The 6,000-nt window shown below is 44.2% G+C and overlaps 1 protein-coding gene across 1 annotated transcript in view; it reads right to left on the bottom strand.

Annotated features, from left to right (window-relative positions):
- The window catches only part of Pik3r4 (phosphoinositide-3-kinase regulatory subunit 4), a 61,814-nt gene extending 60,632 nt beyond the window's left edge, over window positions 1-1,182 (bottom strand). The window contains exon 1 of the mRNA XM_075964791.1: window positions 765-1,182. The gene's annotated coding sequence lies outside the window, so the exon portion shown is untranslated. The remainder of the gene's footprint in view (window positions 1-764) is intronic.
- Window positions 1,183-6,000: the final 4,818 nt, after the last annotated feature.

Raw genomic sequence — 6,000 nt, forward strand, 5'->3', positions numbered from 1 at the left:
CACTGTGTAGCCCTGGCTGTCCTGGAACTCACTCTGTAGACTAGGTTGGTCTCAAACTCACAAGAAATCCGGCTGCCTCCGCCTCCCAAGTGCTGGGATTAAAGGCGTGTGCCACCACCACCTATCTTGAGTTATGCTCAAATAGATGCCTTTGACGTTTTCTATTTTTATTTTTTGTCTTGCAATAAGGTCTTGCATAGCCCAGGCTAGGCATAAAACCCCCTACATAGCCGACTGACTTTAAACTTCAGATCCCCTTGCCTCCACTTCCCAAGTGCTGGTGCTCCATTATGCCCAGTGTGACCCCTTCAACATTAAGCTAAAGAGGTTAGAGCGTATCCACTGATACGCAGATTCTAAAACATGGCTGCACCTTTACTGCGTTCAGCACTGTGTTTGGGGCTATGAAAGTCGCAAAAGTGCTGTATGACTCAGTCCTTGTCTAAGAAAACTTCAGCTTACTTGCAGATAGAAAACACATTTACACGTATAAAAGAATCAGCTGATACAAATGGGCCACTTAATCCCTGCGAGGGTCAGACTAAAATCTACAAAATTAGCATCACCTGGGCCCCTCCAGCCTCATCGCTATGTGGCTTCCCACCACCTAAACCAAGGCAAACTCCTCTGATTTGAAACAAGAAACCCCGCCAGAGCCATTCAATAAAAGTAAGCCAAAATGCAAACTTCCCCAAGTTACCTAATCCCATATTTTGCAGGAACTGCCTCCCTACCCCAGGTTTAGCACTCAGGGAAACATTTACCCCCAGGCCTCTGGCAACTCAAAAGTCGCTGACAGATCCCAGAGAAGTCTTGGCAGAGCTCTGAGGGACTTGGGCGTGAACGGTTGTCGGCAGGAGAATGTTTTCTGTGAGGGGTCTTCCTTCAAACGCAGGACCTGGGTAGTTGCGGGAGGAGAGCAGAATTGTCCAAGACCTAGAGCTTGGGGAGAGCAACTCGGAGAACAGGCACACTCGGGACCCCGGACACCCAGCAGAGTCACCGCCGGCTCCTCCCCTGCCGCCCTTGGCCCGCGCGTGTTCGAGTCCCGCGATCCCCGGGCCTTTGCACCAGCCCAGGGCCGGAGCGGTGCCAGCACCCGTCCAGGAAGACTACTTCACCCGCTGCGAACGCTGAACTCCCGGGAAAGCCGCCGAGTTGACCTCACTTCCTGTTGAGAACGGAAGTGACGAAGGGAAGTTTGAGGAAGTGTACAGTAGGAAGCTGGTTGCTAGGAAACGAGGGAAGGGGTGCGGCCTCGCTGTCCCAGGCAGAAGGCGCTTTTCTCTAGTAAACTCTGGGGCCACTGGCTCTCAGAAAACTTAACCTCGTACTTAGGAAAACTAGTGCCCCAACCAAATTGGATTTCAACTTTATTGAGAAGAAATTTATGTGTCACAAAGTTCATCGGTTTAAAAAGTGTACAATTGGCGACCGGCACCTTTAGTCCCATTACTCAGGAGACAGAGACAGCAGATTTCTTGTTTGCTTGAGGCTAGCCAGGGCTACAATGAGATATCTTTTCTCCAAAAACAGCATGTATGTATGTATGTATGTATGTATGTATGTATGTATGTATGTATGTATGTACACGCACTTTTTTATTATTTTAACGGCAGAACCAAATACAGTTTTGACCCCACAGCCGTAGTAACTGCTTGCAACGAACAACACTGGGCATTTTGACTGGGATTGGGGAGGAATCCATGCTCTGCCTCTGCATGGTGAAGTATTAGCTTCTAATGTATTCTAGGAGAGAAACACTCATTTTCTTTAGTGGGGTACCCATTGAGTACCCGCCGTGCTCCATGGGTAGTTGAACACTCATTACCACATAGATGATCCTGCCTAAACTCAGTGAGTCTTGGAAAAAGAAAAGAAAAGGAAAACAATGTTTGAAAGTGCATTAGGAGGTTGTTTAATAAGAGTGGGGGATTGCATTAATTAGAATGTACTTTATACATGTGTGAGATTGCCGAATAAAAAAATCAAGTTAAAAACACTTTTCAAAGTGCCAAGAGTCACTATTTTAAATTTTTTTAGTCATCTTATTTTTAAAGGTAAAGTCTCATTCTGTATTCCAGGCTGGCGTGAAACTGGTGTCCTCCTGCCTCAACCTCCTGAGTGCTGCAATTATAGCTGTTCATCGTGGTAAGTAGGGATGGATTTTAGCTGGGGCTGTGTTCTAATTTTCTTTCTATTGCCATTGTGGAGGATGTTGAATGAGAATGCCCCCCCCCCAAAGTTCATATATTTGAATGTCTAATCCCTAGTTGGTGGACTGCTTAGGGAAGGCACGGAGGTGTGGCCAGCTTGGAAGAGGTGTGTCACCGGGAGTAGGCTTTGAGGTTTAAAATGCCTGTGCCAGGCCCGTGTTTCTCTCTTCCTACTGACCAGGATGTAGCTCTCAGCTATTTGCCTCAGTATTATGCCTCCTGTTGCTGTCAGGCTCCATGCCATGGTGACAATGAATCTGTAAGCAAGCACTAGTTAAATGGTTTTTGTTGTTGTTGTTAAGAGTTGCCACCTCAGCACTGTGTGTGGGGGGGGACAGTGGTTTTTAATATATTTTATAGAAGTACAATTGCTATAATCTGTTTCAGAACTTTTTTATTACATCAAAACCGAAAGCCTGAAGCTGTGAGCGACCTGCCCTCACTTCTCCTTCCCTTTCGCAGTAGACAATCATTGCTTTATATTTCTGAAGGATTTCGCTTATTCTAGACATTTCATATGTGGAGAATAAAGCATACACTCTGATTTCTTTCAATTTGCCCAGACTGTCGCCGTGGCTCTGGTTTGTCGGCACTCAGTTCATGCCAAGTGTCCCTTTGCGTGGTGGATATGCCACCTTTTGCCATCCTATTTGCCAGCTGGTAGGGATGGGTTTCCACGTCTTGGTTATTGTGAGTAATGCTTCTTAGGAACATTTGTGTGCTGGTCTTTACATTGTGATGTGTTTCCAATGAAAATGCCAAGGAGAGGAAATGTAAACTCATATTAGAACCCTGAGTTTTCCAAGGTGTACCCTGCCTTTACTTCCCACCAGCACAGTCTGAGGATGCTGATTCCACCATGTCCTTTCTGACAGAGATATTCATCTTGTATTACTATAGCATCCTAGTAGGAGCAAAGTGACGTCTCCTTGTGGTTTGATCTGCATTTCTCCAAAGACTAGTGGTGTTGAGCATCTATTCATGTACTGTTGGCCATTCATTTATCTTCTTTAGGAAAAAAATGTCTGATAAATTCTATGTCAAACTTTGGGGATGTAGCTTGGTGGTTGATTGCTTTGCATTCTTGGGGCTCTAAATTCAACCCCTTGGAATCTCAAAGTCATCATAAATACTTTTTTATTTCATTGGTTTTCTTCTTTTAAATTTTTAAAACCTTTTTTAGATTTCTTTTGTTATATGGATGTTTTGCCTACATGTTTGTATGTGCGCCACTTTCATACGTGGTGCCTACAATCAGAAGGCATCAGATTCCTTGGAACTGGAATTAAAAGTTAGATATGATTGTGAGCCACCATGTGGGTGCTGGGACTCAAACCCAGGTCCTCTGCAAGAACAAACACACTAAGTCTCTGAGCCAGCTGTGTGTAACTGTACATGCTTTTGACTCAGCAAGCATGTGGGAGGCAGATATGGGTGGATCTCTGAGTTGGAGGACATCATGGCCTACAAAGTGAGACCCTGTCTCAAAAGACTAATAAGAGGCCAGGTGGTGATGGCACAAGTCTTTAATCCCAGTACTCTGGAGGCAGAGGCAGGTGAATCTCTGTGAGTTCGAGGTCAGCCTGGTCTACAAGAACTAGTTCCAGGACAGGCTCCAAAGCTACAGTGAAACCATGTCTTGAAAAAAATAAAAAAAACTAACAAGAGTAGAAATATAAGACAGCTATGTTTATAGCACTCCGGAAGTACATCTTCACCTTTAGGCTAAAGTTCAAAATCCTCAACTTATTGACAGCTGATGACTTCTGGAAGAGGGAGAGTCTGTTTTCTTTAAGGGCATGGCCCCCGGACTGTTGCTCAAGCTCCAATCGATAGCAAGGAGATATTTTAACATTGTATCTAGATTTCTGATTTATATTGCTTTAAATATCTAATAGAGAAACCATATTATGAAAAACTGTACTGGCAACACAAATTGGACTCTGTGGGTTACGAAAGGAAGGAAGGAAAGAAGGAAGGAAGGAAGGAAGGAAGGAAGGAAGGAAGGAAGGAAGGAAGGAGAGAGGGAAAGAGAGAGAGGATGCTGGGAGCAGGTGTAGAGGTAGGGGTGGGTCTGGGAGAGGAGAAGGGGTGTTAATGTGATTCTTAAAGAAGCCTCAAAGAATTAATAATTTTTTTTAATTCTCAACTTGGCCTAAAGGCTCTGCATGACTTGACCCTTACTTCCCCCACCACAGTTGACATCACCCACGTCCCTCTCAGTCCCCAACACTGGCCTTCTCCTTTTGTATAACCAAGCACAAAGCCTCCATATTCATTCTTCCTTCACCTTCTGACACTCTTTCTGCTTATCCAGAAGCTGCCCATAGTTTAAGTACCAAACCAATGTAAACACCCCGGGAATGTCCTTCCCGATGCCCCCATATTAGTCTAGAGGAACAGAACTTATAGAACACACACACACACATATTTGTATGGGGGTTATTAGAATGACTTACGAGTTGACCAGCTAGTCCAACGATGGCTGTATACCAACAGAAGGTCCAAGAGTCACCTTCACGACTCAGTTCAAGAGACTGGATGTCTCAGGTGATCTTCAGTATATCCTGGAACCCCAGAGAAGTTGACTCTAATGTTAGTGCAGGAATGGACTTGCTAGTGAGATTGAGAACAAGCAGGCAAAGAGAGAGGCTTCCTTTTCCCGTGTCCTTTATGTAGGCTGCCAGCAGAAGACACAGCCCAGATTAGAGCTGGGGCTTTCCACCTCAAAAGATCTGGATTAAAGATGTGCCTTTCCAGCTCAGAAATCCAGATTAGAAGTGCATCTTCCGCTTCAAATAATTATTAAAAAATAATCAAAAATTCCTCATGGATATGCCCATTCATTTGAGAGGTTTCATTAGTTCCAGGTTTAGTCAAGTTGACAAGCAAGAGTAGCTGTCACACCCCTGTGACATTCGAGACAGGCTTTCTCTGTGTAGCTTTGGAGCCTGTCCTGGAACTCACTCTGTAGAGCAGGCTGACCTCGAACTCACAGAGATCCACCAGCCTCTGCCTCCCAAGTGCTGGGATTAAAGGCATGTGCCACCACCACCTGGCCCCTATTACGTTCTTAGGGCCATGCATTTTCTCAGGACCTCCTCTCTGTGAAATCACTGGATTGGGGAAGTAGCTATTTGCATTTCATATCCTTTCCCTACAGACGTGGGTGGCTCCTGTTCGGGACCTCTTCACACCTAGAACAGTGCTTGACATTAAAAATAATGTTGAATTAATAAACACGGGCTTTATCGAGTTATGACCACTAAAGATAAAAGCATGCGTTCCAAGACTAAGGATGTCTGCCATAACTACACGAATTAATACAAGCACACAGATCACCAGGGAGATTTTAATATCATATGTACATTTCCAATTTATAGCATGTTTGTGAATGCTCTGAGCATCATTCTAAACAGTGCTATGAAATCCAGCATGTTTGTCTTGGTGAAGATGATTCCCCCTTTTCTCCATTTGCCCTTCCCCACTATTTCATTTTGTGAAATAACTCATGAAATATTTTTTGATCCTTTGTGTGTGTGTGTGTGTGTGTGTGTGTGTGTGTGTGTGTGTGTGTATGGTGTGTTTTGGGTTTTTCTTTGTGTTGGTTTTGGTTTGGTTGGAGTTATGGGATTTTGTTTGTTTTAGTTTTAGGGTTTGTTATTTTTGTTTTGTTTTTCTCTTTTTTATTTTTGAGACAGAGATCACCATGTAACTCTGATCATTCTGGAATTCAGAATGATCAGAATTGATTCTGTAGACCAGGCTGGCCTCAAACTCACAG

This window comes from Microtus pennsylvanicus, chromosome 3, assembly GCF_037038515.1.
Source record: "Microtus pennsylvanicus isolate mMicPen1 chromosome 3, mMicPen1.hap1, whole genome shotgun sequence".
Lineage (NCBI taxonomy): Eukaryota > Metazoa > Chordata > Mammalia > Rodentia > Cricetidae > Microtus > Microtus pennsylvanicus.